A 22700-nucleotide genomic window follows, 5' to 3' on the forward strand; every position below is an offset into this window, starting at 1 on the left:
TATTTTTTTTTTTTTTTTTTTTTTTTGAAAGAGAGAGTGAGACAGCACATGAGAGGGGAAGTGAGAAGGGCAAAAGGAAAGAGAGAATCTTAAGCAGGCTCCCTGCTCAGCACAGAACCTGAAGTGGGGCTCAATCCAACAATCCCAAGATCAGATCATGACCTGAGCCAAAATCAAGAGTCAGACACTTAACAAACTAAGCCACCTAGGCACCCCCATCCAGAAAATATTCTTTGTTAACTCAGGATTGGTTCCCTAGTCTCAATTTTAAAGGAAAACCCAAGAGAAGCCTAAATTACTAACCAGTCTTAAATATCTTTTATAAGTATACACCACTATAAATGTGATTAAATTCTATTAAGAACAGTTACAAGAACAAAAAAGTCAAAAGTATCTTTAAATAACTACAATAACCAGGAATTATATAATATATAACAAGAAAATAATTACAGAGTTGTAACAAATATAAAATATCTAGTAATAAACTGAACAAGAAAAGTGCAAAAATTTTATTAATAAATACATAAAATTCTACTGCAGAACAAAAGAGATTCTTTTAATAAATGGAGAGCTTATGCAATGCTCTTATTTGGAAGAATCCATATTTTAGGTGGTCAATTAACATATAAAATTAATTCAATATCAACCAAAATCACCCTGGACTTTTCTAAAACTTGATAAAGTGTTTAAAATTATCTGTAAAAGTAAATACATAGGAATTGGGGAAAAAAAAAGGGAAAAAAAAGAAAGGGGGAGAGAAAGATAGATCTCTGAAAAAAAATTGGAAACTGAGAAAGGTCCTGGCTTACCATATATTAAAAATTACAGTGTTAGAATAGGGGCACCTGGGTGGCTCAGTGGGTTAAAGCCTCTGCCTTCGGCTCAGGTCATGATCCCGGGGTCCTGGGATCGAGCCCCACATCGGGCTTTCTGCTTTGCGGGGAGCCTGCTTCCCCCTCTCTCTCTGCCTGCCTCTCCGCCTACTTGTGATCTCTCTCTCTGTCAAATAAATAAATAAAATCTTTGAAAAAAAATTATAGTGCTAGAATAACCAAATGTAGTTCTGACACACAAACGTAATATATTAGAAAATATCAAGAAAAGAACTGAGCATCCAGGAGATGCAAGTACATATAAAAAGTTAGTATATGATGAATGTTAGCATATGATAAAGGCGTTAATCCTAATGAATGCAAATATAACGCATTCCACTGTGTACAAGGACACATGTTTAAGAATTTTCATTATATAACAGGGAGAAACCTAAACATTCATCAATAGGGAAGAGATAACTAAAATGTGGTATATTCAGATGATGCCAAATTATAAACTTTATACCATAAAAAAGTTAACACATGCAATTCAACAAACTAATAAAATTTTCTAATTTTCAAAACAAGTTTTAGTGTTTAAGAAATACCAAAAAATATTACTAGAGGAGCTATACTTCGTAAGTAAAAAGTAAAAGCACCGGGGTGACTCGCTGCTCAGTAGTTATAGTATACAACACTTGATCTCAGGGTTATAAGTTCAAGCCTCACGGTGGTATAGAGATTGCTTAAACATAAAAAAATAATAATAATAAAGTGAAAAAAGTAAAAGCACCGAAGTCTGCCACACTGGCTAGGTTTGAATCTAGGCTGTATCACTTCCGATCTATTGACCAAGGCTAAGTTCCTCAATTTCTCCATGGCTCAAAGTGCTTATCTATGAATTAGAGAACAATAAAGAGAACCCTCTATGATTATCATGAGGGTTAAATGAGATAACACATAGAGAGTTCTTAGAATCATTGCCTGGAACATAATACACACACAATAAATGTAAACTGCTATTATGATCATTATTATTTTGTTCCTTATTGGTATCTCTACTAAATACTGGTTGTAGGGGTCCCTGGCTGGCTCAGTCAGTGGAGCATGCAACTCTCAATCTCAGGGTTCTAAGTTCAAGTTCCAGATGGGTATAGAGATTATTTAAAAATAAAATCTTAAAAAATATATTTATACATATATAGATTGTAGATGTATGTGGAGATGTATATAAAAGTTTTTTTTTTTTTTTTTTTTAAGTTTAGAAGGACAAGGGCACATGGGTGGCTCAGTCACTTAAGCGTCTGACTCTTGATTTAGACTCAGGTCATGATCTCAGCATTCTGAGACTGAGCTCTACGTCAGGCTCCACACTCAGTACAGAGTCTCCTGGAGATTCTTTCCCTTCTCCCTCTGCCCCTCCCCACTTCAAATAAATAAATAAATAAAATCTTTAAAAAAGATTTTAAGGACAGACCCCCAAACTCATGACAGTGATTGCCTGGGGGGGATAGCAGGTGCCAAACAGGACATCAACTCTGTGTATGTTTCCATTCTTTTATTTTTAAGATGATTACATAAACTTGACAAAATTTTAGCACTGTTAAACAACATAAGACGACACAGGAGAGTCATTTTTTATTCTTGTACTTCTCTTCAGTCTTAAATTTTTCTCAAAAAAAGCTAAAACAAAAAGGCTGGTATGATCATATTGTTTTCAATTACAATATAGTCAAAATTTATCATCACTAACCCATTATTGTTTTACTTTATAATAGGCTTGTTTTTACAAAAAGCATTTTAACAAAAAAAACCTAAAAATTTCTCTTTTTGAAAGATTAATTTTATCTGTCTTGTTTCTAACTTTAACATGGGTTTGGAAAACAAAAATCAAATAACACCAGTTTAACAGTATTTTTTAACCTTTCTCAGGCATAGAGAAATCTGCAGTTATAGGACAAATACCCTAGAGCTGATATATTCATCAGCCTGCTACCTCAGACACTGTGAGATAGTTTAACTTACAATTTGTCATTTTGCATATATATATATATATATATATATATATATATATATAGCACATAAATATCACAAACATAACCTCTGGGTATATTCTGATGATGTGTTCTATAAAACAGAAAGATGAATCATGAAAGCAAGCGTTGCAAAAGATTAGGGGATGATGCTTTACGAATAATTCTGATCAGTGGAGAAAGGTTCAAATAGAATACTGCGTAAGACTAAAACATTTTCAATGAAACTTTTGAGTTACTAGATAAAACCTATTTTTCCCTTTTTAATACATTATGTTGCAGGCAAATAAAAGAATAAAAAACAATTCATAAGAGTATTCAAATTACAAATTCTGGTTCCTTCAGTGTTAAGCCACTAATAAAACTAGTATCAACTAAAATGTCTGAATTTTTCAAGCTGTAATCATTCACATTAGCTACAACCAGCAAATCCTCTCTAAATATACAAGATTAGAAGACATTAATTTTCTCTCTTACTGAGACAAAAAGTAAAGTTATTTCTTCAAATACAATACATATAGTATTATACAAAAAGCTAGTTTTCCAAAAATCTGTTTCAAAGCTATATTATCTACTAGCTATAGAATCTCCAGTGCTGATGTCCTACAATTGTTCGAAAACAAAGCACACTTGTTGATTTAATCAACTTTTGTTATAGTTTTATTATAAGCAACTGTCCAGTTGGGGCAAGATATAATTAATAAACGATTTAATTTTTTCATTTTCCCTGAAACTCCAAGACTATATACAGTAGATTCACAAAGTTTGTATCTTCATATTCAATCCACTAACATTTTCAAATCTTAAGTCTTAAGCCAGTTTATCAACTTCCTACCCTAGCTACAAACAAGATAAGCATGATTCAATAAAAATTAGAATGGAATCAGGAAATTAAGACACTAACACCTAAGAAATGACCTTGGCAAAACAGCTTACTCCCTGAGGGCTCATCTAAAAAATAAGGGAATCAAAGGAAATAATCTCCAAAGTTCTTTCCAGTTCTAAAATACTATGGACCTTGGGGCACCTGGGTGGCTCAGTGGGTTAAGCCTCTGCCTTCAGCTCAGGTCATGATCTCAAGGTCCTGGGATCGAGCCCCACATCTAGCTCTCTGCTCAGCAGGGAGCCTGCTTCCCCCTCCCCCTCTGCCTGCCTCTCAGCCCACTTGTGATCTCTCTCTCTCTCTCTCTCTCTGTTAAATAAATAAATAAAATCTTAAAAAAAAAAAAGTTTAAAATACTATGGACCTTTATATTTAAAATAACCTTCCCCCAAAATAAAACAAAACCCAAATGTTTAATAACATACAAATTTGGATCATACTACAGTCTACCCACTTCTGGAAAGAATACAAACTCGATACTAGGTTACACTATCATCAAAATTATTTCATTTTTTTTAAGTTTTACTTATTTAAATAATCTCTACACCCCATGTGGGGTTCCAACTCACAACCCTGAGGTCAAGAGACACATGCTCTTAGGACTAAGCCAGCCAGGTGCCCCCAAATTATTTAATTTTTTAAAAATTAAATATTTTTTTCATGTTGTTACTCTCTTATGGTTTTTTATGACAATTAAAGTATCTCAAATTTAACAGGTGCGCAGTAAAGGCTTGTGAATTTTACATTCTAATTTTTAAAATGAAAAAAATTTACATTAGAAACTACTGAATTTAGTCCTATTTCAGTGCTCTTATCTGCATATTAGATCCACAATTAGATCTTGAAAAACTGGGGTAAGGGGTTTACATCATTTGACAAGATCACACAAAAGGTGAATGTAAGAATCAGGATTAAGCACAAGTCTCAGAGTCTGAAGTCCAGCACTATTTCCATGGCCCCATAGTATCACTCCCCAAAAAATTAATTCTACATGCAGGGTAGATGTAAGAATCAAGGGCGAAAACTTGTCAAAATATACACCCCTAGCTCCCCAACCCCAACCTACCCCACCAAAGAATTTCTTTTGGAGAAATGTGATATTGCCACCCCCATCTTCATCTTTGTATTCAGTGCCTAAGGATGAAAGCTGTGACATTGTGATTTATACTAAGAAATATATATTTACTTGGTTGTTGTCCCCATTCCTAGCAGAAAGCTCCTAAAACCCTTGGAATTTTCTGTGATGAGAGTGAGTAATAAAGGGTCTTTTGCTACATTAATTAAGTGACTTTTGGAAAACATCTGAGGATGGGGCTAGTGTCCAGTGGAGCCAATCATTGTGGCTAGAAGGTAGGAACTTTCAGTCCCACCCCCTGGCCTCTGGGGAGGGGAGAGGAACTGAAGACTGACTTACTTCAACCACCAAGGGCCAAAGATTTAATCAATTGTGCTTTGTAATGCAATCTCCACACACAAAAAAAGTGGTGGGGGCCCTGGCTGGCTCAGTAAATGGAGTGTACCACTCTTGATCTCCAGGTTGTGAGTTTAAACCCCATGTTGCGTGCAGAAATTATTTAAAAAGAAAAATCTTTAAAAAACACAGTATGGTGATCTCCCAGGTCGGTGAACACATAGAGACTCGAGAGTGTCGTGCTCCAAAAGGGCATGGAAGCTCTATACTCCATCTCTTCCCCCATACCTAGCCCCACACATCTCTTCCATCTAGCTATTCCTGAGTTATATCCTTTCATAATAAACTGGTAATCTAGGAAGAAAAATGTTTCTCTGAGTTCTGTGAGCCCTTCTAGCAAATTAACCAAACCCAAAGAGGGGTCACTGGAACCCTCACTCTACCGCCAGTTGGTCAGAAGTACAGGTAACAATCTAACACCCACGACATAGGTGGCAGTAGTCTTCAAGGACTGAATCCTTAACCTGTGGAACCTGACCCTATCTCCAAGTAGACAGCATCATATTGAGTTAAATTGCATGTCCAATCGTATAGTGTTCAAGAACTGCATGGTTTTGTATAAAGCACACACATCAAAAGTGGAATTAGAGTCAGAACTGCACATGTAATTGAAAATTCGCTCTATGCTGACACATTATAGTAGCTTCCTTATCCAACTCCCTGATACCAGGTTCTCCCCAACTCCTGTTCATCCTTCATCTTTCTACAAATCTGTTATGCTCTTGTTTGAATCCTCAAAATGCTATTGGCTTACCATGTAAAGGCCAATTGCTTTATACCAGCAACCACCTCCTTATACTCAGGAATTCAGGTACTTTCCAGTTGCTCTTCTTCCACCCTCTCCCATGCAAGGAACTTGAAAATTAAGCTTTCTAATTCTCTAATAGGATACCTCTCACTCTAACCTATAATTAATCAGAGTTATTTTTTACTCTAACCCTAATAGATAATGCATTTCCCTGGATGGGGACTCCATCTTATTCAATTTTAATTCCCTACCATGCAGCCTAATATATTACAGTGTTTGTTAAATTAACTAATTACAACTAATGTCTACATTTAAATAATATTAACTAATAAAAGAGTAACTTTCAGACAAGTTAACTTCAAATCAGTTGATGATGGACTAAAACTCAATTTAGGAGTTGTACAACTAAATTATAAACTGTAACTCAACAGAAACAAACTTCTACATACCTTTCTCTTCAGTTCAGTTCTGATATATTAATCTTTGGGAAATGGTGGCTATTATCATTACCATTATTATCTCCAACCACAGATATAATTACTATTCATATAATATCTATATCTAGCCCCTAACCTCAACTGTAAAAGTAGAGAACTAAAGTCTAGAAGTGTGGAAGAACCAAAAAATGTAAAACTTAAGTGTGTCTAAATTATAATATTGTTCCTTGCTGCAAGTATCCAAACAAGGCAATGATACAGAAAGCCCTTGAATGGTATTATAATCTCCACGGGTAGCAACAGAGGTCAGATTAATGAGAAACTAGGGCCTTTGAAAGCAAAGAATATAGAATTTGAGAGATAATAGGAGATGGAAGGTAATGAAACAATAAAATAGCAGAAAGTGATAGTAAGTACTTACATTCACAAAGATAGCCACAAGCAAGACTAAAAATGCAAAGAAGCAAGAGGTCCAAGAATTTCTGAGGGCAAGTTTCAGGAGCTATTCCTAAGTCTGGCTCAAGATTCTGTGAAACCAAATGAAGGGAAAACAAACCACAAGTTCACCTCAGTTGATTCAGAAAAAGCATTTGACGAAATTCAACACCTTTTCATGGGAGAAACAACAAACTAGGAACAGAAGGAAACTACCTCAACATAACAAAAGCCATATATGAAAACCCACAGCAAACATCATACTCAATGGCAAAAGCTTTTACTCTAGATTGAGAACAAAAGCAAGGATGTCTACTTTTGCCACTTCCATTCGACACAGTACTAGTTCTAATCAGACTAGTTAGGCACGAAAAATAAAGGGCATCCAAAGTAGAAGAAAAGAAATAAAGTTGTCTCTGTTTACAGAGGGCTTACTTGTGAAAAACCCCAACAAGTGTACACACACACACACACAAACACACATACAAAAGTTAGAACTCATAAATGAATTCAGCAAAGTAGCAGGACACAAAGTCAATCACACACAAATCAGTTGCATTTCTATAACTAATAATGAACAATCTGAAAACAAAATTATGTAAACAACTCCAATCATAATAGCATCAAAAAGAGTAAAATAATGAGGCATTAACTTAACCAAGGAGGTGAGAAACTTGTACAATGAAAACTACAAAACAATGCTGAAAGAAATGGATGTTAGGAAATATTCTTTCCACTAATGTGTGTGTTTAATTTTTTTTAAGAAAAAGTTAATAAAGTCAGTTTGCTTTTCAATAGTTTTACTCTAAAGAACAAAATCTCTCCACAGTTGAAAAGGTCAAGAACTGACCTCTCTCCTCTGCTCTCCTTCTATAAGCTATAACTGAGATGTTTAATTTCCGGAAGAAATCAGGCTCCTTACTTTCTAATGCAGGACCTTCCCACACAAAGTTCCCTCTACTTAGAGCCTGCCTTCTCCATCCCACCCTCTTTCACCCAGTTAATACCTAGTCACGAGATCTCAGTTTAAATAGCAGTACGCGGATATACTGGGTATCTAGTTGAATAAAATGCCTCTTCCTCAGGGAAGCTACCCGACCATACACATATGAGAATCACGTCCCTCTTTTAAAATGCTCACAGAGTACCCAATATTTAGCTTCTCAGCATTTTTCAGTTTGCGATTATATACTATTTTTGTGCTTATGTGTTAGTGTTCTCTCATACTAGTCTGTAATGTCACAAGGGCATAGATGCTTATATCCTCAAGTGCTTAGCAAAGGTAAAGCACATAGAGGGACCTCAACAAATATTTGCTGAATTGTGCTGAGCAATCTGCATCTATGTAGTTCATTATCTACAGAGAATCCAACTTAAACCCAGATATTATCTTATTCTAAGCTGATATATAATGGAAGAACTTCAAAAGAACAAATTCCAGGTGTGCAAGTGCCACAGATAGACCATGTGAATTCCATCTTCAGTCCATTTCTGTTTCCTCTTCTCACTGTATATAATTTTTGGAGTGATTCTAGCTACTCCCCAAGGTTTTCACCTACCTCTCATATGCTAATGAGTATAGTCCAAATTCTCTCTCCTCAGCTCCAGACCTGAATATCCACTGCTAACATGACATACCTACTAAGATGTTCCAAAGGAATCTTAAATTCAACATGCTGAAATTTGAACTTGTCATTCACTCCTCTGCCACATCCGTACCTAAATAAATTCATGAAGTTCTAAATTAGTGAATTTAGAGATTCATAAAAGAAAGACACCAGTAAGGATATTTATCAAGAGCATTAATCAAAGAAGTACAGGAGGGACACAGCCCATCTGGAAAGTTCTGCAACTGAAAATTAAGTGCACCTGAGGTTTGGGTGATCCAGCCTTCCCCACCCAAGCCCCAAGTGCTTCCCTTCTAGAGGGCTTCATTAGGCTGACTGATTTTGGCTCTCATTAAAACACAGAAATTTTCAGTGTTTAGTTGCACAAAATTAAACAGCTGATAAGAAGGAAAACCTTTTTTTTTTTTGGTTATTATCCCTATTTACAAAGTGAGCATACTTAGAAAAAGAAGAGACCTGCTGAGTTTGCTGGCAAATTGTTTTGCTACATCAATAATGAGAACTAGTTAAATAAACCAGAAAGCAGACCTGCTTATTCAGCAAGGAAAGAACTACAGACAAAATCAAATCAAACTAATGGATTTTCACTTGTATTCAAGAACCACCAATTCACAATCCTGATGAACCAGCTAAACGCTGGCAAAGGGAAAAAAAAAAAAAACTGCTGTTGTCTTGTTTTATTTTGTTTAATTTACAGCAATGATTTATACCACTAAAAGCCAATTGTTCTTTTTTCCATTCATGGTCCAATGCACAAATCCAAATTTAATTACATACATAAATTACTAAATTCACCAATGAAAAGTGGGGCTGGAAAAATGACTAAAGGACTGGAAAAGAAACCAAATAGCACTACCACTACCTTTCTAAAACTGAAATAAATGAAGCACAGTGAAGGATTTGAGCACGGGGGTAGACTAAATAGTACCTCCAAGTGAATTTATCAAATTATGAAGCTTTCTAACACTCTCTAGGTGAACCGAGCAATATAGTAACTAACATTCACTGAGCACATTGAACACTGTGCTAAACCCTTTACATGTATTACCTTATTTAATCTCAGAACAACTCCAAAATAAGTATTCTTATTATTCTGATCTGCAAGGAAAGGAAATGGAGGCACAGGGAGGCCAAATATAGTTCGCCCAAGGTCACCCTGCCAGCAATTGATAGAGTAAAGATTCAAACCAGAGCAGTCTGATACCCAATCACTTGGATGGGTATCTTTGGATACTACCAAATCATGCTGCTTCTTTCCACTGACATGGTGATTTCACAAGTTGTAGATCACTCAATTTTAGAAAATTAAAAACCTCAGAAGGTTTGAATTAATCAATTGCCAACTCAGTTCATTCTCAGTCCTGCTGCTATGATAAAATTCATTCCTCCCAGCCACTCTCTCAAGAGCACTAAGTCATTAAATTTCAACTGGGTAAAACAACAAAGTAATTTTCACAGTCCTTATCAGAAATATGCATGATAGAAATGCAAAGGACTGAGAAGAGCAAAACAATTTTGATAGAGAATAAAACTGAGGAATTTCCATTGTGTGACCTTAAGGCTTATTATAAAGCTACAGTAATCAAGACATGTGTATTGGCATCAAGACAGATCAACAGACCAGAACTGAAAGTCCAGAAAAAGACCCACACATATATGGCCCCACTAATTTTTAACTAAAGTGCCAAGGCAGTTTAATGGGGAAAGGATAACCTCTCACACAGGGTGCCGAAACAATTGGAAATACATAGAGGAAAAAAATGAACCTCAACCCTAATTTCACACCATATACAAAAATCAACTCAAAATGGTTCACAGACCTAAATGTAAGAGCTGAAACCATAAAACTCTCTAGAAGAGGGAAGCCTAGGTGGCTCAGTGGGTTAAGTGACCAACTCTTGATTTCGGCTCGGGTCATGATCCCAGGGTCCTGAGACTGAGCCCTGCCTGCATAAGGCTCCACGCTGGGCGTGGAGCCTGCTTAAGATTCTCTCTCCCTCCTCCTCCTCTGCACCCCCTGCCCCAAGCACAAATGTGCAGTCTCTCTCTGGGTGGAGGGTGGAAGGTGGGGGAGAATCTTCAGAAGAAAATGCAGGAAAGAAATCTTTGTAGCCCTAGATTAGACAAATATTTCTTAAATAGGACTCAAAAAATCAATACACTAGACTCTATCAAAATTAAAGTTTTGCTCTTCAAAAAGCACTATTAGGAAAATTAAAGGCAAACGCCAAACTGAAAGAAGCTATTTGGAAAACATGTATCTAACAAAGGACTTGTGAATACATAAAAAGGACCCTTACAACTCAACAAAACATAATTTTTTTAAATAGACAAAAAATTTGGACATTTCACCAAAGTTATATAAGTGGCTAAATAAGCATAAATAGGATGCTCAACATTCGTCATTAGAGAAATGCAAATTAAAACTGTAGTGATACTATTTACAAATGCACTAAAGTAGCTAAATTTAAAGAAACAGACAATACCAAGTATGGATGAGGATGTGAACTAGAACTCCCATAAACTGCTGGTGGTATGTAAAATGGAAAACTGTTTGGCAGTCAATTATAAAACTAAACATACCGTACTTACTATATATACAGCAGTATCACTCCTTAGGGATTTGCCCAGAAAAATGAAAACACATGACCACATAAAAACTTATATACCTCCAAGTCCAAAGCAGCTTTATTCATAATAGTCAAAAATTAGAAATTCAAATGTCCATCAACAGATGAGTAAACAGACAAATAATAGTAATTTACATACTCTGGCCTTCTCTTGTCCACTTAATGCCCTAAAGTTCGGAAACCTCTTTTTCTTTATAATACTTGTTCTTTTTTCTTTTTCTTTTTTATTTATTTATTTATTTATTTAAACATCAACCATTTCTGTTCAGTGCTAAAGCTTAACTCATTATCACTACACAGATACCCCCAAGTACATGCCTCTGGCCAGCACCTCTGCAATCTGTTTTCAAATATCTGATGCTCAATTCAATGTCATTGCTTCCCACCCTCAATTCACCATATCCAAAATTAACTTCACCATCTCTTCCAGCTTCCCTAACTCCTCATGCTCCCCTCCCTCTCCCTTACAATACCTTATAAAACCAGCTCCTTCTGATACATCACCCAAGTACCCCAGAGTCAAAATGGTCCTATAATCTTTGACTAAGGCCTTTCCTTCACTCTCCAACCTCTTTTAATACTCCCACTGGTCCCACCCTGCCTTTATAACCTGTCCTGGGAAACTGCAATGGGCTCCCAAGAAGTCTCCCCATTCCACTGTATCTACCACCTCCTTCTACTAGATTAACCTTAAAGCCCAGTTCTAACCAGTTCATCATTGCCCATAAAGAAGTCAATGGCTCTACCATTTCCTTTGAAATTAAATACAAGCCATTGCTGGGGGCTTAAGTCCATCCAGAGGGAGCCAAGTTTGCCTTACAATTTCATCTTCCACAACTCCCCTAAATATATCCCTCTCTTGAAAAAGCCAAACACTTCCCACCTCTGTGCTTTTGTGCATGCTATACCTTGTAACGGACTATGCTCATTTATCTAATCTTTACCTGTCACAACCCATATTTCTCCTTCAAAGGCCTATCTCAAAGTAGTTCCTCCATGAAGTCTTTCCTGTTTTAATCACTTTATTCACCAATACAGTATTCATCACTTCCTCCTTGGAACACTCAATTCTCATTAACCTTTGTTTACACATATTATAACATTTGTAACCTCTGCCTGATTTATTCTTTATGCATTTGTCTTCATTAACACTAACCCATTCACCAGACTTAAGCTTTTCAAAACTGGTACTCTGTATGGTCCCTCTTTTGTTCCTTTAAGCTCCTGTCATCCTAACTCTCTTGTTGCAGAGACTCAGGAACCCTCTGTAATAGATGAATTCTGATCTAATGAGGCTACAAAAAAAATTTTTTTTAAGTACATAGCCCATGGGGGGGCTGTAAGGATTAATCGAATAAGAGATTGCTTTCTAACTTTTTTGTTATAAGCTGAAACTTTGCCTGGAGAGAGGTTTTTTTTAAGAAGACCCTCAAAATCCACTAAATCAAATCTTCCTACAAGAGCATTTTCAGTATAACACTCCTCTGCTTGCACATGTACAGTAATTTAATATGGGTTCCAGGGGCACCTGGGTGGCTCAGGGTTAAGCCTCTGCCTTTAGCTCAGGTCATGATCTCAGGGTCCTGGGATGGAGCTCCACATCAGGCTCTCTGCTCAGCAGGGAGCCTGCTTCTCCGCGTGTCTGTCTGTCTCTCTCTCTCTGCCTGCCTCTCTGCCTACCTGTGATCGCTGCCAAATAAATAAATAAAATCTTAAAAAAATGAATAAATAAAATGGGTTCTGAGCTAGGCATTCTCTGTTTGACCCCAATCTCCCCACACAAACTTAATCTCTGTCCTTCCTTCTATCTTCCCTCTGCTTTATACCTTTTGAGGCTGACCTCTGGGATTACACTGTCCAAACTCCCCTGGTTTCCAGGTGGGTCAGGCCAATGAGAGGCATCAGAAAGAAATCAGAGAATAAGAAGAAAAAGAAAGTGGTCCTTATTTCCCTGGCTCCCTCCCCACCTCCCTTTCCTCTACAGCCAGAGGTGCTATCCACTGGCTTGGCATTCATCGTTTCTGCTCTCATCAGGCTTCAGTTTTCCTCTTCTTGGCCCCATTGGCTTAAAAGTATCAGTGGCTTCCAGATATTGCTGGACCTTGGGAACTTCACTATTCTTTGTTGCTTTCTTTAACTCTACCCAAACCTCAATAACTACTCTATTTATTTCCTGCCAGGGCCCTGAGTGATACATAGCTCCCTGGGCTTAAAATTCCCCACTCTGCTTCCAAGGCTTACAATCCACTGTTCCCTATCAAATCTCCTCAGTAGCCCTCTGCTCTTGTCAGGCAGGCATCCCTCCCAATCCTTACCATCAGTAAGTTGGAATGTATTCATCCCTACCTCTGCACCCTTAGTCATGCTGCTGCTCCCATAAATGCTCACCCTTCCTCTCTACCTAACAAATCCTACACTTCCTTCAGGTATTAATTCAGTTCCTACCACCACCACCCCCACCCAACACACACACACAATTAAACCTGTTCTAATAACCTTAATCCAAATTATCTTTTCCATGTTGGAATTTCCATGTCTCTTACATGAAATACTTTGAAAACTGTAAAAATAAATGCTGGTATTACATTGTATACACTCCAATTGCTCACCACAAATCCCCCAAAGGGAAATAATTTGAACTATTTAAAGTTCCTTCTTTCTATATTCCATCATGTAAGTTAGTATAACATTAGAAATACAGTAACTCTCATTGGCAGAATGCAATAAACAAAAATACATCACTACAATGTTCTACTACCAAAAGTTTGTAGTAACTAGCTATAAGCAAATTAACTATGTATTTAATGATTCTGCTTTCAATGTAATGATTTCAAACTATGTCTGCTAGCAACCTTGGGCAGTTTTTAGGATCAATGCACTTTTTAATGAAAGAATCGTCAGGAACAAAAGAGTAAAACAAGTTATACTAGTACACAATACTACTTGCCAAGTTCAATAAGCTGTTATGCAAATAGATAAAATTAGTCCAGAAATACAAAGAGAAATCAGCACATGCAGGATGCCTTTAAGTTGTAGCTGACTAGAGGCTATGAACCAGACAACACACTTCAAGAACAATAGATTTTCGAGAGGCATGAAAAGGCCAGTGGTCTTCATCATAAATTGTAGAAAAAATCTCCCCCTTCCTTAGAACCATCAATGTGCTGGCATCTAAAGCCTAAGTCATGTCAATCGTAACATCTTTTGCTATATTTGTCCTCACTGAATTCCCAATGACATATCCAATTTATACTTCAAGAACTCATTCTTGTGGTGCCTGTGTGGTTCAGTTGTTAAGCGTCTGCCTTTGGCTCAGGTCATGATCCCAGCGTCCTAGGATCAATTCCTGCGTCAGGCTTCCTGCTCAGCCAGGAGTCTGCTTCTCCCTCTGCCTGCTCTCCCTGCTTGTACACTCTCTCTGTCAAATAAATTAAAAAATCCTTAAAAAAAAAAAAAAAAAAAAAAGAACTCATTCTTATGAGGCTCCTAAAATAAAAAAATGGAGACATAGCTAAAATGCAAGAAAAGGGTACTATGGCTAGCTCCTCACACAATCTCAGAATACATGAATATGATCTTGGGGAGGAAAAAAAAAACACTTTAAAGTATATGAAAGCTCTAATGGTATCAAAAGATATAGAGGGGAGGGCTTAATAATACCAAATGTTAACAAGCTTCAAAGTAACTTTTTTCTCTCTTCATCCAAAAAGAAAACAAAGAAAGGGATGTGCTGCTACCACCTTCACTAATGAACTAAGGTCAGTCCTATATGCATATTAAAAAAAAAAAAAAAAAAACTCTGCAACTGTATGTTAATTTTTACCAAAGGCATTTCAGTTTATTACTAGTAGGAACTTAACAAGAATGTGCAAATTTCTCCATAGTAGGAAGGTCAGCTACACACAAAGCGCAGCCTCCTAGAGGACTCAGAACCCAGAAGAGGACAAGGATATGTGAAGAATTACAATACAACATGACAACGCTGCATAACAAAGTTACCCAGCAGGAACTAGGGATAATACTAAGGGAATGAGGAGAAGGACAAAGTAGCCAAGACACAACTGACACCCTAAAAGCTGAGTTAAAACACGAGGGCCTAAAACAGAAGAGCAATAAGTATCTGGTTTGTGAGAAGATAAATTTTAAGGATACTGCAAAGGTATACTTAATGAGACTAGGCTCAATCAGTATTTTCACACAGTATTTTTTAATTAAAAAATAAGACATTGCTTAAAGTAAGAATATCCCCTTTACTGCAGCCTTGTTCAGAATAGCAGAAAGAGAAAAAAGGTAAAAAACAAAAAGGGGAAACAACCTAAAGCTGACAAATAAGAAACTGGTTAAATGAATTATACACATACACTGGGAATCAAAGTAATCATCAAAATGAATGAGAAAGATCTACAATTATCAGGAACGTATTAAATTGGAATGATAACCATGATATATTAAGTTAAAAATACATTAAGATGTAGACCAAGCAATTCCACTCCTAAGTATGTATCCAAAGAAACTAAAAGGAGGGACTCAAACAGATATTCATATTCCCATGTCCATAGCAGCATTATTCACAGTAGCCCAAAGGCAGAAACAACCCAGGTGTCCATCAACAGATGAATGGATAAACAAAACATGTTATATATAGATATATAGAGGCATATACAGATATATATACAATGGAATATTACCCAGTGATGAAAAGAAATAGAATTTTGATATATGTTACATAGATGGATCTTGAAAGCATTGGAGGTTTGGAGGGTAGGAAAGGAATAAATAAAACAAGATGGGATCGGGAGGGAGACAAACCATAAGAGACTCTTAATCTCATAAAACAAACAGGGTTGCCGGTGGGGGCGGGGAGGGAGGTAGGGAGAGGGTAGTTAGGTTATGGACATTGGGGAAGGTATGTGCTATGGTGAGTGCTGTGAAGTGTAAACCTGGCGATTTACAGACCTATACCCCTGGGGCTAATAATACATTATATGTTAATTTTTAAAAATTAGCATCACCTAAATTGGAAAAAAAAATGGCATTAAGTGCCTCCTGAGGTGATAGAAGTATATAGCATCTATACAGTGCTCATGCAATTAATGTTTAACCTGAATATACAATCTTTTTTTTTAAAGATTTTTTTTTTTTAATTTGACAGACAGATCACAAGTAGGCAGAGAGGCAGGCAGAGAGAGGAGGAGGAGGCAGGCTCCCTGCTGAGCAGAGAGCCCCATGCGGGACTCGATCCCAGGACCCCGAGATCATGACCTGAGCGGAAGGCAGAGGCTTTAACCACTGAGCCACCCAGGCGCCCCCTGAATATACAATCTTAAAGAAACAATCAGTTAATTCAGATTGTAGGGCATTATATAAGACATATGGCTTAGATTCTTCACTAAAGTTAGTGTCACTTAAAAAAAAGGCAGAGGATGGTTCTAGATTAAAAGAGACTAAAGAGAAATAAAACCTAAAAGCAATATACCAATGTGACTGCATCTGATCAGAAAAAAAAAAAAGTTATAAAAAATACTTCATATCAGATGATAATGAATTCAGGTTATTTTCCTTAGGTGTGACAAAGGTATGAAGCTGTGTTGAAGAATGTCCTTATTTTTAAGAGACATACACTCGAAGTATGCAGAACAAGTATCTTGGTGACTATAACCTCGTCTCACTTAAAACAAAGTGTGTGTATATGTGTGTGTGTTAAGAGAAAAGAAAAAAGCAAGTGCAGCAAAATGTTACAATTTTTGAAACAAGGTGAAAAGTACATGGGTGTTTACTGTACTATTCTTCAACTTTTCCACAGATTCAAGAAATTTTCAAAATAAAAGTCTGGGGAGGAACTGATCAGGAACAACTGAGCCCCAGTGACATAAAGAAGAAAGAAAAAAGATTATCTTTTACCAAAAAAGTATACAATAGAGTTAAATAATGAGTATTATTTTTCCATAATTAACCATGTCCCTCCTGATGGAGCATATGTAATAAATTCATTTATTCCCAGGAGTATCCGTAGCAAGCAAATCTCATTTTTAATTTCCTTGCTACATAAATCATTTTTCTTTAAGCAATTACAGTGATATCATCTCTATAAATTCAAGAGTTAGATTTGAAGTCTTACTCAAAAAGCAGAAAAAAAAAAACTCCCATAAATAATAACACTAAGTTGCCTATTTTTCCTAGAAGGAAAATAAAAGCAAGACAGCAAGATGACAAGTTTACTTCAGTATGTGCTTTATACAAACTGCACAAAAGGAAGCTAAACGGTAGGGAATAGCTTGGGCTCAAAAAAAAAAAAAAAAAAAGAAAAGAGAAGGCATAACTTTCCATCTCTTTAATCTTCAACCCACATATTCATTGTTTTAAAACAGTATGAATTCCTATATCTAGGCAAAACTCTATTACAACATGACTGGATATAAATTACAGCAGGGAAAATCCACATAACAAAATTGATTTAGAAATGAGTTTAGCTATCTGAATATGTGTTATGTCTTAAGAATTCACTTATAAACAAAACAATGAAGTCACACTATGAAGACCTGAATCAGAAGGAAATGGAAAGAAAGCTTGTCTTATTCCTCATCTTCAATCCTTCTTCCCTCCTAAAAATCTCTCAGACTGACAGAAAATACAAGAATTTGAAAATAAGTCCATCCCTGTGGAACTAATCCAGCTGTAAGCTTATTATACATATACTTCTGTATATGTATATCTATATTTTCATAATAAGTTTTTAAAACATTTTTTAATAGGAAAAAAATTTTAATGAGGGACGCCTGGGTACCTCAGTTGGTTAAGCGTCTGCCTTCGGCTCAGGTCATGATCCCAGGGTCCTGGGATCAAGCCTCACATTAGGTTCCCTCCTCAGTGGGGAATCCACTTCTCCATGTCTCTGCCCTTCCCCCTGACTCATGTTTGCTCACACATTCTCTAATAAATAAAATACTGTTAAAAATTTTTTCTTTTAAATCTTAATGAAATACCTAAGCTCAAGTCTAACAAACATGTAAAGGACCTAAATGCTAAAAATTACAAGACACAGAGATGAAAGAAATCGAAGGAGATCTAAATAAATGGAGAAATATACTATGTTCCTAGATTGGAAGACTACATATGCAAATATCAGTTCTCCTCCAAATTGATCTACAGATTTAATGCAATACTATAGATAAGCTTATTTTTTTTAAGATTTTATTTTTTTAATGTAATCTCTACCCCCAACATGGGGCTCAAAATCATGACCCGATATCAAGAGTTCCATGCTCTACTAACTGACCCAGCCAGCCACCCCTAGACAAGCTTATTTTAAAACTATATAGAAAGGAAAAGATCCTAGCATAGCTAAAATTATAAGTATTACCATCAACTTAGAACCAACAAGAAAATACTGAGAGATGTAAATAAAATATAACCCAATCCTCAAAAAGAAAAGTATTTTTCGGGCGCCTGGGTGGCTCAGTGGGTTAAGCCGCTGCCTTCGGCTCAGGTCATGATCTCAGGGTCCTGGGATCGAGCCCCGCATCGGGCTCTCTGCTCAGCAGGGAGCCTGCTTCCTCCTCTCTCTCTGCCTGCTTGTGATCTCTCTCTGTCAAATAAATAAATAAAATCTTTAAAAAAAAAAAAGAAAGAAAGAAAAGAAAAGTATTTTTAAAATAAGACCACCCCCAAAATCTGCTTGGGCAAAGAGAGTGATTAACAAAGCAAATTACTAGATGCCATCAATAATACAGAAAGCAAGATCTGCTGGAGAACTGACTTCAAGTACAAAAACCATTCCACAGGGGCATCCAGGTGGCTCAGTGGGTTAAAGCCTCTGCTTTCGGCTCAGGTCATAATCTCAGGGTCCTCGGATGGAGACCCATATCAGGCTCTCTGCTCAGCAGAGAGCCTGCTTCCTGCCTCTCTATCTGCCTACTCGTGATCTCTGTCAAATAAATAAATAAAATATTAAAAAAAAAATTCCACAACACAACAGACTCCTTTCCTCTCCCTACTACTCCAAAAGTGCAGATAATCAGATGGTTTTATACACATCCACTCATACACACTAAAAGAGCCCATATAATAAAATGCTCCAAAAGAGCCATGCTTTATTCTTCTTAATGCTTACCTGACCATTAAGGTCTGAGTTACTTATCTTTTGATCCACTATAATGTGAAAATAAGTGCCCCCCCAAATTCTACAATAAAATGAAGCTTTATACTATTCATTGCCTCCTTCAGTTAACCTAATCCCAATCAGAATTCGCCCAGCCTTTACTAACAGGTCAGCCATGAAAGTATGTGTGTGCTATAGCTATACAGCCCAGTCTGCCCAGGATATTACCATTTTATGCCAGTCGTCCTGCATGCACCCTTTTACCATGGTAGAGGCAAAAGACCAAGTATCTATAGTCTCTTTAAGAATACAATATTTCAAGTTATAAAACAGTATGTATAGAATTTTGAAAAAAAAAAAAAAAAAAACTCCCTATATGTATAAATAGATGTAGAAAAAAATCTGGAGAACTACACATTAGAATTTAACAGTGGTTAATCTGCAGAGTTGAACGGTTTTTACCTTTTGCTTTGTATTTCCCTATGCTGTCTAAAAAAAAATTTTTTTTACAATTGCATATATTACCTTTTATATTTAGGAGAGAATTATTTCCACTCGTTAAAATGCAGCTTTCTTTCTGATCGAAATCCTCATTTCAAAAGCACACTCTATTAATTAATATATTTTATTCATCAAAAACTGAGGCAATGTGATATATATGTGTATATACATATATGTATATATATATGCACACACGCGTGCACACACACAAATATACTGTAGGACACTTTAGCTTTTAAGGTGCAGAATATCTAATGAGGAATTTGAGAGGCGGGATGGGGGGTCCTGGGGGCAGGGAAGTAAAAAATGAAACAAGATGGGACCAGGCAGGGAGACAAACCTTAAGAGACTCTTCATCTCAAGAAACAAACTGAGGGTGCTGGGGGGTTGGGGAGAGGGATGGGGCGGCTGGGTGATGGACACTGGGGAGGGTATGTGCTATGGTGAGCACTGTGAATTGTGTAAGACTAATGATTCACAGACCTGTACCCCTGAAACAAATAATATATTATTTGTTACTAAAAAAAATGCAGAAAATCCAAATTCAAGAACCCATCTTACTGTGGAAAATATAGTACCTACCTCCCTTTCAGAGTTGTTTAGAGGATCAAAAAAGGATCCATGTGAAAGTACTTTAATGCAATACACTAATGTGCACTATTATTATAACTACAAGCACATGAAAAACTAAACTCATATTTCGTATCTAAAGTAAAGGAGTCTTACTGGAGTTCCAATTGCCTTCTGGTATTAACAGTGTCCTCTTAGCTCAGTCTTCTACCTACATCTAATCTATGTCTTTGGCAAGTATACCTTTTTTATGGATAATCGTTTCCGGGTTTCCACGTTTTCTATCTTCACTAGGACAGAGCCAGCTCTCCAATTCTTCTCTTATGGCTCTGATTGCCTGAAAGTGAAAGAAAATATGTCTGTTCCCTCCAAACAGATGTTAAAATCTTCTTTTAATCTGATTTCTATTTTATGATCTGCCATATGTTGCAATATAGAGTAGTGGGTAGGCACATGGACTCTGAAGCCAGACTACCTAGGCTCAGAACCAGGTTCTGCTGTGTCACCAACTCTGCAATGTAACCTTGAATTTGTGAGCCTCAATTTGCTCATCTGTAAAACTGAGGTAACAACAGTACATCAGTGCATAAAGTTGTTAAACAGTGGTAAAAACAGTGCCTGACATATAGTAAATATTATATATGATTTAAATCCTTTTCTAATACTGCTTCTCTAAAAGAATAATGCTTACAGGCTAAGATAAAACAAGCAACCAACATATGTCTCTTGCTTTTTTCTTACTGAAAAATGTCTTTTTTTTTTTTTTTAAGATTTTGTTTATTTAATTGACAGACAGAGATCGCATAGTAGGCAGAGAGGCAGGCAGAGAGAGGGGGAAAGCAGGCTTACTGCTGAGCAGAGAGCCCGATCCCAGGACCCTGAGATCATGACCTGAGCCAAAGACAGAGGCTTAACCCACTGAGCCACCCAGGCGCCCCTGAAAAGTATCTGCTTATTTACGTACCAAAATGTCTCCACTAACTGTAGTCAAGTCATACACACTCATCATCATCAGCCATTTTTCTTTATTCTTTGTTCAAATCCTTTAAGACAACATTTTCCAAAATTTGTTTCCTTTAGAAAATTTGTTTCACTTGTTCTTCACGATATTCTGAGGTGGGGGGAAAAAGGTTCAGTGATCAAATAAATTTGGAAAAGGCTGTGTTAATGTTAAACAGATTTCTTTTACACATTAATATGTCTATTACATTCCAAGAGAGCATAAAGTGCACAATGTTCACCAAATTTATTTGACCGCAAAACCCTTTTGTCCAGGAGCCACATTAGGAAATGCTGCTTCTCCAGTTCTTTACAACTTTTAATACAAAATATTCTATGTTATATAAACTCAACATGTTTAAAATTTCAAACACAAGGTCTGTTCTCAAATTCCTGCTGTGAAATCTGGCTCAAGAAACCAGTAATTGCTGCCCTTCCCAAAGCTATTTGAAATTTCTGAATATGAACACTGACTTCTAAAAAGAAAGACATCAATGGCCAGCTAGCTACACATGCTAAGTCATAAGATATTACTCACGATGCCATGTTAATTTATTTATTGGCCAAACATCCTTTAAACAAAGTCTAATTATTCACTAAGTAGTCTCTGAATTTTCAATAATAAAGACTTGTACTCTCCCCTTAAAGGAGTCACACCACAGAACATTGTCAATCATCCCAGAACCAGTTTGAGCATAAATACAATGCCCTAAATAAACAATCTACACTGCTGAAAACTAACCAAAGAACACCACTTAATACATGAAAAAGAAACAACAGAATTTCACTATTTTGCAATCCCTGATCAATTAATAAATCTAAACAATTAATAAATCGAACATCCAAAGAGATAATAAAACCTTATGAACCTCCTGAAACACAAACCACTCCTATGAAGTATTCCTACAATAAGAACGAAACTCTGACAAATCTATCAATTTACAGGAAATCAGCAGACAAAATAACATATTAAATGACATTACAGAAATGCAATCAGCAAAATGAGACCAGGGGAAACTTCTCAAAGCAAAGAAAAGAGAGCCTCTTTTAACAAAAAAACTTTAAAGAAGAAAAAGAAATATATATACACACACATACAAGTATTTATGTAAAATAACCAGAAAGGGGCGCCTGGGTGGCTCAATGGCTTAAGGCCTCTGCCTTCGGCTCGGGTCATGATCCCAGGGTCCTCGGATGGAGCCCCGCATCGGGCTCTCAGCTCGGCGGGAAGCCTGCTTCCACCTCTCTCTCTGTCTGCCTCTCTGCCTACTTGTGATCTCTGTCTGTCAAATAAATAAACAAAAGCTTTAAAAAATAAAATAAAATAACCAGAAAAATATGAAACAGGATTACATTTTTGGTGATATTAATAACCTGCTATAAATTTATTTTGGTATAATAATGGTATTTGGCTTATTTTATGAAAAGAGAGAAAGTCTTAGAAATCCAAACTGA

General features: G+C 36.5%; 1 protein-coding gene across 7 annotated transcripts in view; it reads right to left on the reverse strand.

Annotated features, from left to right (window-relative positions):
• Window positions 1-20516, reverse strand: part of LOC111153329 (HECT and RLD domain containing E3 ubiquitin protein ligase family member 1) — a 169107-nt gene extending 148591 nt beyond the window's left edge. For all 7 annotated transcript variants that reach the window (XM_022512300.1, XM_022512298.1, XM_022512295.1 and 4 more), the window contains exon 1: window positions 20490-20516. The gene's annotated coding sequence lies outside the window, so the exon portion shown is untranslated. The remainder of the gene's footprint in view (window positions 1-20489) is intronic.
• Between the last annotated feature and the right edge of the window lie 2184 nt (window positions 20517-22700).

This window comes from Enhydra lutris, unplaced genomic scaffold (assembly GCF_002288905.1).
Source record: "Enhydra lutris kenyoni isolate GAN:26980312 unplaced genomic scaffold, ASM228890v2 scaffoldscaffold31, whole genome shotgun sequence".
Classification (NCBI taxonomy): Eukaryota; Metazoa; Chordata; class Mammalia; order Carnivora; family Mustelidae; genus Enhydra; species Enhydra lutris.